Source organism: Erpetoichthys calabaricus, chromosome 4 (assembly GCF_900747795.2).
Source record: "Erpetoichthys calabaricus chromosome 4, fErpCal1.3, whole genome shotgun sequence".
In the NCBI taxonomy this organism is placed as follows: Eukaryota; Metazoa; Chordata; class Cladistia; order Polypteriformes; family Polypteridae; genus Erpetoichthys; species Erpetoichthys calabaricus.
Window position 1 is genome coordinate 309,088,663 of NC_041397.2, and position 12,314 is coordinate 309,100,976.

The 12,314-nt window shown below is 39.2% G+C and overlaps 1 protein-coding gene across 3 annotated transcripts in view; it reads right to left on the reverse strand.

The window, feature by feature from the left end:
• The window catches only part of LOC114641309 (olfactory receptor 10A2-like), a 342,696-nt gene that overhangs the window by 103,523 nt on the left and 226,859 nt on the right, over positions 1-12,314 (reverse strand). The window lies entirely within an intron of this gene.

Genomic DNA, 12,314 nt, shown 5'->3' on the forward strand with positions numbered 1-12,314 from the left:
CGAATGAACAATCAGCTTAATGAACAAAGCTAAAGCCCTGAACCAATTTTTATTAGATTTTCCATCCCACTGCCACCTTCTTCTAATGACCAGTTCCACCACACCACCAATAGTACATCAACAACTAATACCACATCAACTGGAATGGCCAGTCACAAGTCAACTTCTGACCTTCAGTGTGGCCTGTCCATAGCTGAAGGAGACAACTGAGGAAGCTAGACACCGGAAAATCTGTAGGACCAGATGGAGTCAGTCCTCGAGTTCTTAAGGCCACTGCTGGGCAACTTTTTGGTGTCTTCTGTCACCTGTTCAGTCTGTCGCTAGCATACAGCAAGACTCCCAGCGTTGTTCTTGTTCCAAAGAAGGTAGGCAATTCTTCACCTAATGTCTCATCTCAAGTCATGAGAGAGTGGTCCTGGAGTATATGAGTCCACTTGTGGTAGACCACTTGAACCCACTGTAGTTTGTCTATTGGAAAAAGATTGGAGTGGATGGTGAAATTACCTATCTCCTCCATAAGGCTTATTATCACCTGGACAAAGGTGGCCGCACTCTGAGGATGATGTGTTTTGATTTCTCCGGCGCCTTCAATACCATCCAGCCATCCTTGTTAAACTCAGAGATATGCAGGTGGGTGAGCCTGTGGGGTCCTGATGATGGACTATCTGCCAGGTGGACCGCAGTTTGTGAGACTCAAGAACTGTGTGAGCAACACTGGAGTTATGGGACACCCTCTGGACCCCCTTGGAGGACGTAGCAAAGGAGTGATTTTAAACAAACCTGAATGTTATTATTAACGATACTGCACTTCCTCTCTCTGACACACCAAAACTGACGACTTTCTGCCAACAAATTACTCGGCAGAAGTGTGACAAGAAACACGATGGGGACTTCTTTATACCAACAGCAAAGCGTCACTATTGCACCTCACTGGGACTGGGACTGCTGAGAAGTTTTCCTTTCCTTCTTTTTAAATTTTTCTACCCTTTTAATCATTCTGGTGTGTGTATAGACTACAGTGTGTGTGTAAATATATTTATCTATCTATTTATGTGTATTTATTTATTTAAAGAGTTTCTATAAAAAGCTATATTTTCCTCTAGAGACAAATAAAGTTCTGTCAATCTATATAACTCTCTTCAGTGAATGAAATGAATTGATTTCTGAGCATGTGTGACGATGCGGGTCCTGTTCCATGCTTCCATCTCTCCTTTGGGAGCCTTTTGAACCCGACACCGTCGGTAATGTAACCGGATGAGCTGGACAATGAGGAAACCAAACGAAGCAAGGGAAAAGGTGCAAAGTGCAGAAGTCCTTTTATTACAAATAAAATTAAAACAAAATCAGTGTCCAAAACAGTGCTGTCCTCCAAAGTGTTCAAATAAATAATCCATAAAAAGATCAAAGTCCCAAAGGTTTAAAACAAGGCTAAAATGAGATTAAAATCCTGAAGCAGACATTTGAGGTCACACCAGACAAACACAACTCCTTCAATCTCTCCAGCTCACACAAAGCTTGCTCAGCGGGAGAGACTTCAGCCACCGTGGTCCTTACACTATTGACCCCTGCGCCAGCATCTGTTAGACTGCTCGGGGTCAGTTGTCCTCCCGTCTTCCTTCTCGCACTTGTAGTCTTCCCTCGGATCCCTAGGATGGACTCCTCCATGATTGAACCCACTCTCCCAATAGTCAGTGGGAGCGATCCGTCCCTCGTGCGCCATGGGACCCCTGACCGCGCTGACCTCGCTCAACAACTAGATGACTTGTTTGTTTGCTTGCTCATCCACTCTCACTGCCCCAGTGCTGCGCTCTCGCTCTCCAAGCCTTTCTTCTATCTTCTCTTTCCATTCTGTTCCCATCCTCTTTGTGCCGGCCCGTTCTTATACAGCTCCGTGGGCACAGTGCACCAATCAGGCACCGCAGGAGGTCGATTAAACAATTGAGAACGATTGCACCCTCATGTTACGCCCCAATTACTCTATCAACTCTATGCTGCTGCATGATACCCCCACGGAGACTGACAAGGCGAAGCGATTATTTAAAATCTGGCCTCTCTTTTGAAGCCGCAGACCCACTATACCACAGCATGAAAATTCAATTTGAATGTGAACAAATTGCCCTCCAGAACTTTTGAAGGAGCAGCTACATTTTAACACTGGCAGATAATCCGTTGATCACAATACTGAGAGCAATGAAAGTAAATCCTGGAGCAAACCAATCCCTCTTAACAATGCCAATCGTACCACCCTTTGAAACTTGTGTAGGCCGCTGCACCAATTTAGCTATCCGGCTATGCAGTGAGGAAGGGGCTGCTGGTTTTCCATCACAGGACATCCAAGAGCCACTTGTGGGTGGGGAACATCCTGCCCTGATCCGTGAAGCCTTTTCATCGGATGGGGCAGATTCTTGAATGGTCAATAAAACAGACTTGTCTACCCTGGTACTTTCAAACTCTGTTTTAGGAGCTGCTACAAGAATATGGTCCATCCGTTGAACCACCTGCCAAGTATACAGCAGCATCCGCTTTAACATTTCCTAGAGAGACAGGATCTGCCAAACCGGAATGTGCCTGACATTTTAGAAGGGCAACTTGAGAATTCAGAAGCAAACAGACAAGCAAAAAGTTGAAAAGGCAGCCATGTTTGATCTTTACTCCTGATGAAGTCAGGAATCCTCTTTATTTCCATACTATCCCAAAACCATGCACCAGTACAAAGGCATAGCATAAAAGTTAACAGATTTCCCAGTTGCAATCAGAAAAGCTCTGGTAAAAGCAAAGAGCTTCACAGCTTGTCCTGAATAGGGTGATGAGAGACCACCTGTTTCGTTTCCAAATAAAGACAAGATCCATCATCAAGCAAAGTCATGTCTGCATTGGGCATAAGAAACATGAGAAATATGACAAACGAGAGGAGACCATTCAGTCCATCAAGCCTGTTAGATAGATAGATAGATAGATAGATAGATAGATAGATAGATAGATAGATAGATAGATAGATAGATAGATAGATAGATAGATACTTTATTAATCCCAATGGGAAATTTATGTTTAGCTCATAGCTAAGCTGTCCCAACATCTCATCCAAATGTTTCTTAATACACCTGAATTAGTAGCAGAGTGGATTCCGTCTTTTGTAATATTTTGCACCTTTTTGTTATGAATTTCCCCAAAATCATTTGGCATAGACCCATGTGGGTGAGCAGGAGAGCCCATGGCAACATTTTACTTCTCAAAAGTTGATCATTATTGGCCCATGAAACTTCATAGAGATTCTCATTTATGTTTTGTTTAAGAATCAACATTGTCACGAATGTTCCTCCTAAAATTCCTTTTAGACAAAAAGGAGATATGAGCTTGTCAGAAACTTGACACAGACATCAAATTAAAAGAAGTGGGAGTTAAGGGTAATGTTTTTAGATGGGTGCAGAATTGGCTCAGACACAGAAAGCAGAGGGTGATGGTGTGAGGAACCAAATCAGAACTGGCCGATGTTAAGAGTGGTGACCAGCAGGGGTCAGTGCTAAGGCCGCTGCTATTTTTAATTAATATAAATGACTTAGATAGAAATTTAAATAACAAGCTGGTTAAGTTTGCAGATGATACCAAGATAGGTGGATTAGCAGATAATTTGGAATCCGTTATATCATTACAGAAGGACTTGGATAGCATACAGGCTTGGGCAGATTTGTGGCAGATGAAATTCAATGTCAGTAAATGTAAAGTATTACACAAAGGAAGTAAAAACGTTAGGTATGAATACACAATGGGCGGTCGGAAAATCAAGAGTACACCTTATGAGAAGGATTTAGGAGTCGTAGTGGAGTGGAGTCTAAGCTATCGACTTCCCGACAGTGTTCAGAAGCCATTAAGAAGGCTAACAGAATGTCAGGTTATATAGCGCCTTGATGTGTGGAGTACAAGTCAAAGGAGGTTCTGCTCAGGCTTTATAACACACTGGCGAGGCCTCATCTTGACTACTCTGTGCAGTTTTGGTCTCCAGGCTACAAAAAGGACATAGCAGCACTAGAAAAGGTCCAGAGAAGAGCGACTAGGCTGATTCCAGGGCTACAGGGGATGAATTATGAGAAAAGATTAAAAGAGCTGAGCCTTTACAGTTTAAACAAAAGAAGATTAAGAGGTGACCTGATTGAAGTGTTTAACATTATGAAGGGAATTAGTCCAGTGGATCGAGACTGTTATTTTAAAATGAGTTCATCAAGAACATGTAGACAAAGCTGGAAACTTGTTAAGGGGAAATTTCACACAAACATTAGAAAGTTTTTCTTTACACAAAGAACGATAGACACTTGGAATAAGCTACCGAATAGTGTGGTAGACAGTAAGACTTTAGGGACTTTCTAAACTTGACTTTGATGTTTTTTTGGAAGAAATTAGTGAATAGGACTGGCGAGCTTTGTTGGGCAGAATGGCCTGTTCTCGTCTAGAGTGTTCTAAAGTTCTAAAAAAAATTGCTGCTATTCCTTCCGAGACGCTTGCCGATATGTTCAGGAACATGGAGCGCCTCATCGAAATGTGTCAGGCACAAAATGTAAACCACTTCCAGCATCGTATGTACTGCAATCGATTACACATACGTCAAGATGTATAAGGTATTATTTTGGTTCAGATTTCTTCATTCTAACAGGAGTTACAACAGAATATTTGGGGCCTCTTTTGACTGAATCTCCCTGTACTCCTTGGAAGATCTGAGCCCATTGTGTGACTTTGCAGAGATCTCATCTGAAACGTAAAAGAAGACCCAGGGTATTTTTTTACTCAGGAGTAAAATCAGGGAATCGTGATCTTTCTGATTGTTGCCGTAGTGAAAACAAAAAGATATTAAGGCAATCTCTTTTTTGATTTTTCAGTCCTATGGGAGACTATAGATTGGAGACCTGGAGACATATTGAAAGAAGTTGATCCTGAATGTGGTTTGATTCCTTGTTTTTCAACGTATTTATTGGTTTTATCTTCTGTACCTCACTATTTTATGGATTATTTATTGAAGACTTTATTGAGTTGTACCTCACTTTGGACACTCTGTTTGTTGAAGTAAAAAGCACTGTGCACGTTAACACCATAACTTGTTCTTTGTGTCCTCATTTGCTTGACTATCAATGTCCGGTAGATGAAAAATGTCAAGGCTGCAAGCACCTAGAGAATCACAGTATTAAATTCCACCTGGTAGACTATGGCTATGCCCCATTTTTAACTTTGTAACTCCTAGACAGGTGATAGGTAGCACAGCAGAAGGTCATGAAGCCAGATGTCAGTCATCTGCACGTTCAATGTATTTGTGAAGGTGACACGTTCACACTTTGTTATGTATCTAGCATAGCATGTGTGAAAGTACAGTGGTGAGATAAAGGTAAGTGACCCCTTTAGAAATATCTGCATTTATGAATACATTTTCTCTTAAAATATCTCTTTAAATATGGTCTGACCTTCATATCAGTTACAATAAGAAACAAACACAATCTGTTTTAACTAATAATGCACAAATTATTATGTTGTCCTTGTATATTTTTGCCTGTTGACTTCAACAAAAGTTAACTGGAGTTGGCAAACCATGGAGTTGTGTCAATCAAATGAGAAAGGAGGCGTGGTTTAAGGATACTTTGACCAATAGAAAAGACTTAAACATTTTGAGTTTGCTGTTCATATGAAGCATCTGCAGACATCAATAGGGCTGCCAACTCCTTTTCTCTGGAAATGAGGACATTTGGGTCGTAAAATGAGGACTTTTGAGAACGCCTATCCCTAGGATGCCATAATACGCTTTCATACTGTATTATGGTTTTTTAAAATGATATAAACCTTTAGTAGCAGTTTATCACTATATGATATGATGGAAACAATCACAGTCACTGGCCACTAATAACCCATTAAATATTTTGAATACGTCAAGCCTCTTAAATTAACAGACTTCATTCCTTCCATTCTTATTTGGATAGCTTAACTGTCGTAACTGCATGTTTAACTGTCGTTTACATACGATAAATTCACTTCTAGTAAAATTTAAATCATTTTATTCTTTTCAATTTTGTTTATTTGCACTTATCTACATTCTTTTATATTTTTCCACTGAAGCTATTTTTCTCAGGAAATCTGAGTTCTCAGATAAATATGAATCGAAATCTTTACATAGTATGCTACTGAAATCGAATCTTGTGAGCATCAGCCCCTTAATTGAATCTGTTCTGCCCTTTCGAAAACAAGCAGATTTGCTGTTCAAGTAGTCTGTGAATTTGCATTTTCTTTTCGGCATAATGGGTATTCCTGAACTTATGTAAATTAAAGAATTATGAAAATATCATTAAATTATGTGAAGAAGTGACTTATTACTTGATCAACTGGTAACCAAAAAGATATTGCATTTATATAACAGAATAAGTGTGTGATTTTTTTTAATTAACTGAAACTTTAATAGTTGACTCATTCATTTACAATTATAAATCCATTTTGGAAAAATGGGTGGTATTAACAATATTTTCCATTAAAATATTACAAAGCAGTACTTACTCGCACTTAAATACGACGAACTGTATCTGGATGTTTGAAATTTCTTGTTTAACTATGAAATGAGATCTCACATAGAAAACGTGAAATTTTAATTTCGATTTTGAATAAATTCACTTAGTTACGATGAAGAAGAATTACAAATAATTAAGGAAGGGAACAGCTTTTGTACTGAACTGTCTACTTACCAAGAAGATAAAGCTGAAGTCAAAAGATGAAGTGAAAAAGCTAAGTTGGACAGACATCGACTACTCTCGCCAATATCTGCTTTGTTTACTACCGGAATGGAAGTGAAGATTCTGGGAAAAAAGTGTGCGCACCATTTCCGCAAATGCTGATTGGTGTACGGCTTTCGATTTTTACCAATGATAAGGATAAGGAGATTTTCATATTTTAGGAGCCAAAGTTCCAGACATTTTAAATATTTTATAAATTTCTTCCGAACAGTCCATGGTGTGTAAAAATGAGAAAATGTCTGGAAAAATGAGGACAGTTGGTAGCCCTAGACATGAAGCATGCTGTGCACAAAAGAATCCTTAAAAGATTTACCATCAAGAATTGTTTGTTTGTATAACTCTGGAAAGGGCTACAAAGTCATTTCAAAAATATTAGATACTCATCAGTCTATAAGTAGACAAATTGCGTATAAATAGACAGGATTTAGCACTGTGGCTCCACTCCATAGAAATGGGTGAAGCGGCAAGATGGCTCGATAAGAACAATACAATCTGCTCAATGAGGTAAAAACAGGAAACAATGAGTAACCGCTAAAGGCTTGAAGGAAACATTGGAACAGGTGAACATTTCTATGCGTGAGTCTACCATACGCAAAACTTTGCACAGGCATGGTGTCCATGACAGGACACCAAGGAGGAATCCTCTACTCTCTCGAGAGACACATCACTGCACGTCTGAAGCTTTGTCAAAGACCATCCTCACACTCCACGGCGCTACTGGAAAAAATTGTTTTATAGACTGATGAAACTAACATTGAAATGTCCAGGAAGAATGTAGAGCGGTACAGTACATATGGCATTAAAAGGCACCTCATACCAACATGAAAGCAGCAAAGTATGGTGGATAGAGAGTCTTCACTTTCTGACTCCGGATCTGGGTAGATTACCATCATCAAGAAGCAAATGAATTATCAAGGTATCTATAAGATAAGGCTAGGGTGGCTGTCCATCAGCTGAAGTTCAGTAGAAGTTGGTAGATACAGCAGGTCAATAGCTCTAATCATCCAAATCTACTGCAAAATAGCTTTAAAAAATTAAAATCCAGCCAGTCAGAGCACAGACTCAATAGAGATGCTGTGAAAGGAGAGCCGTTCACACCAGACATCCGACCAATATGGCAGAGCTGAAACAGTTCTGTAAGGACGGAGGGTCTAAACGATCTCCTGAATGCTGTGCAGATCTGACCTGCAGCTACTGCAAGCGCTTCTTAAATCTCATTGCTGCCAATTGTGAGAGAATAAATCGACAAAGAGACTCAAAAATGAGTTAGGGAATTGTCCCCTTATAATGTCCGGCGATCTTGCCGAAAATTGAGCAAAAAAGCTGATCAAAAACATAACACTTTAAAAAATCAAGGAAAAATGTGTCTTTACCACTAACATTATGGAGGGCACTGAAGATGAATGAGAAATTTCAGTTTTTGATTTTTAATAAATTTGCAAACCTTTCTGAAAACATATTTTCACTTTGTCATTATGGGTTATTGTGTGTTGATTGATGGGAAAAATTGACAAATGAATTTGTTTAAAATGAAATCATAATAAAGTGTGCAGAAAGTGAAGGGGACTAAATGCTTTCTTTAATCTACTATATAAGCACAACAGTACCAGAATAAATTACTGTTAACATAAAAAATGAAATATCACCACTTGACAATGGAAGAGGGAAACTCCTGTCTGGGTGGGGGTCCACCATGGACAAGATATTAGCTGGTCACAAGGCATTCTGGGATATCTCTATTTCATGTTCTGGCTATAAGCAGAATGAGATGTAAAGGCGCAGGCAGTTGATTTTAAACCTGTGGCTGTCTGTTTCTCTGTGTGATTATCAGCCGGTCTCTTAATCTGACTCCAGTTTTAAAAGAGACGTACAAACAAGCACAATATTTACAGAATTTGTGAACCACCACCAATGATGTAAATGAGCTGCTTTGCTCTGTGAAAGCATTTTGACGATTTCATTTGCACCTCTCGGGGGAGCACTTGTGGACTTGTCTGACTATTTTTAGTTTTAATTTTAGTCCAGCATCAGTTTCAAAATGGGAAAATCTACAGAGAGCAGCAGCCAATCTCCAGTCTTCTAGGACTCCATGTTTGTGGAGAGATCTCCAAAGGGAACTAGAGAAAGATTCCATAACATATAAATATAAGGGAAGGGTGGTGATTTTACTTTTGTCATCAGTACAGATATAAAGAAAAGCATTAAAAAGTTTAAAGCAGCCATATTTTCAATATAAGGCACAACAGCAGATAAATATATGAATAATAGAAGAACAAAGCTTTACTCGTATGTGTGGCATGTCAGGTAACATCTGGGGTAAAGAAAAGTCAGAAGGAAGACAGCAGTGTTCATTTTGGAAGGTACGACAAATGCTAAACATTAAGTTAAAGAATCATAAGAATCTGAAGGTGAGTTCATAATTAATTACTCGTGAAAAGTGTTCAGCTTGTTCATTCTTCACTGTATTTCTTTGTAAGTTTGCTCCAAGTCAAGATTATGTCATTTGTAGGGCTGCTTTACAGGAGATGGGACTCAAATCTCACAGAGGTCTCTCATTCTTTTATGCCTCATCTTGGTTATTCACTTTCATCCCAAACATGTGCACATTAGGTTGATGCAATGCAAACTCCAAATTACAGTGGGACTATAAGATGGGTGTGAGTGAGACCTGGAATGAACCATTAAGGAACTGTGCCTATAAATGCTGCCGCTGTACTCGTCTACCTGCTGACACCCGAACTGAACTAAGCAGGTCTGAAAAACCACCATATGATCTGCATGAATATGGTGGGGGGGGGGGGGGGGGGCAACAATTTTGCTTTGGTTCTCTGGAACCTCACAACTGAAAGAGCAGGTTCAGGACTTCATTTGCACGTTTTCACATATTACTGATTTTAGGGTGGCAAGACAGCACAGTGGTCAGTGCTACTGACCCGCAGGTCCGGTGCCCAGGAGGAGTGTGCATGGTGAGAAAGAAAAAAACATTATTAACTGTAACGATTATAAGTCATTACCTCATAATACCAAGGACTGTATTTTGTATTAATTATGCTGCAGAGAGCTATATGATTTGTTCTTCATTTAGGTAGAAAAAGAATTAAGTTTGTGCACAGAATAAGAGATTAACTTGCATTCTTTTATGAGAGAATGCTGACCTCTTCATACTAACAGAACACCCTGTGATATTATAAATCAGTCATGACAGTTTCTGAATTCTTGTTTAAAACTGTTTGAGCATATTTCTTAAAATTGTGAGTGCCTTGATAACCTCTTTATCTGAAAGAAGCAATGTACACATTCCAATTCAGGGAGTCGTAAGCTATTATAATTTATGTATAAGCTCAAAATGAACTGCCATGTATATTTTTTTGTTTAATACATGAAGAACGTATCTAGAGGGAGGCCCCACGTTAGGATGCAGACTGTCTGATCTGAACAGTCAGTGGCACTGAGCTGGGGGGCTGCCGTCTCTTTGACTCGCCAAGAATAAAGAAATTATTTTTTACTTTAAATTGGTGTTTGTCTCCCCATGATTCCGACTTCAGCATCCACAATGGTGTACACTGCAAAAGATAAAATCTGAGCAAGTGAAAAGTTTCTGTATTAAGCCAATCCATCTTGTTCTCCTTATTGTAAGATTTATTGAATTATGAAGGTATTTGTATTTAACATTATATTTAGCTTATTTTAAGAAATCTTGTGAAGTAAATTTTGTTTACCCCATTAGCAGATTTCTTTCTAATTTGTTTTTTTCCTAGTGTTTGCATATGCATTGTTTGCAGTGTATTTGTGTCTGTATGGGTTTTTTCTGGGCTCATCTGTTTTCCCTGAATAAGTCACATTACTACCTAAAATAAAACAAGCCTACCTAAGCATAGACATATGGTGCCTTGTAAAAGTATTCATCCTCACTGGTGTTTGTCGTGTTTTGTTGTATTACAACCTGGAATTTAAAAGGATTTTTTTTGGGTGTAGCACCATTTTAATCTACCAGTGATACAATCCTAAATCAGTCATGTTACACCGATCTCGGATTAGAACACCATGCTTCCATCTAGGTCTTGTGCCATTCCAGATAAAATTGAAGAGCAGAGAAAGAACCTCAGACCAAAAGGAAAGAGGAGGTAATGGAATCATGGAGCTGACAAAATTGCCTCTGGGGACAATATTCATTGTTCAAGTGGCCAGAAACAACTGAAAGGACAATGGGATGTTTGACCCTGACTGAAATACCTAAATACTTGAATCAGATATTAGTGATGGCAAATGTGGGGTAACTAGTAGAACAGGAGGAGGTATTAAGTGGTAGAAGTGTGGAGTTGAATTAATTAATTTCATACACTGACATCATGTCAAAGGATTTGAAAAGGTCTAAAATGTTTAGGAGATCTTTTGGAGAAACTCCTAGGTATAGGAAGATGACATCAGCACAAAGTGAAATTCTGTGATAAGTGTTATGTAATGAAATGTAAGTAATGTAGATGTATGAATGGCTTCAGCTAGTGGCTCTAAAGATAAATGAAAGAGAATAGGGGAGAGTGGACAGCCTTGTCTGGACCCTTTCCTAATAAGGTAAGAAGACGATATCTCTGCATTTGTGAACAGAGAGATTATAGATTATAATGTTTTAATCATGCTCACAAACTTGGTACTAAATCCCATTTTTTTCCCATGACAAGTTTAATCATCTGAATTCCTTTTCAGCATCCAAGGAGTTTACTTGGATTATCTGAAGCAAAGCAGGAGCAATTAATAATAATAGTAATACATTTTATTTATATAGCACCTTTCCCATGCTCAAGGCACTTACAGAATATAATAAAAAACGGCAGCGTATACAGTATATAGCATTGTACAAACCAGATAAATAAATAAAGAAGATTAAGACAGTGAATTCAGAGAAGAAGCCTAACAGACAACATAATTGATGGTCTGCACACACACACAGGGTACATGAGGATCTTGACATGGAAGTAAACTGAGAGAAGGGTAATAAAGTCAAGTAGAGCTAAAAGCCTTCCTGAACAGATGAGTTTTGAGTTGTTTTTTAAAAGAATTCATGGAGTCAGCTGACCTGATTAATTTCGGTTGGTCATTCCAGAGTCTGGGCGCTATACAGCTGAAGGCCCTGCTGTCACCCATGGAGTGTAGATTAGTGTGGGGTACAACAAGATTGCCAGAATCAGAGGACCTTAGTGGGCGGGCAGGCACATAGTGATGGAGTAGGTCACTGATGTAGTTTGGCGCGAGGTTATTTAAGGCTTTGTAGGTTATTAGTAGGATTTTATATTCGATTCTGTAAGACACAGGGAGCCTGTGAAGACGGAGCAGGATGGCTGTGATGTGCTCACTGCTGCTGGTCCATTTAAGGACTCTTGCAGCTGAGTTTTGAATAAGCTGGAGCTGTGATATAAGATTAGAAGGGGCACCTGCCAGTAGGGAATTACAATAATCGATGTGGGATGTGATGTGAAAGCAGGGACAAGTTTCTCAGCGTTAGAAAAGGAGAGGAAGGAGCGAACACGTGATATGTTACGGAGGTGAAAGTAAGAAAGTCTC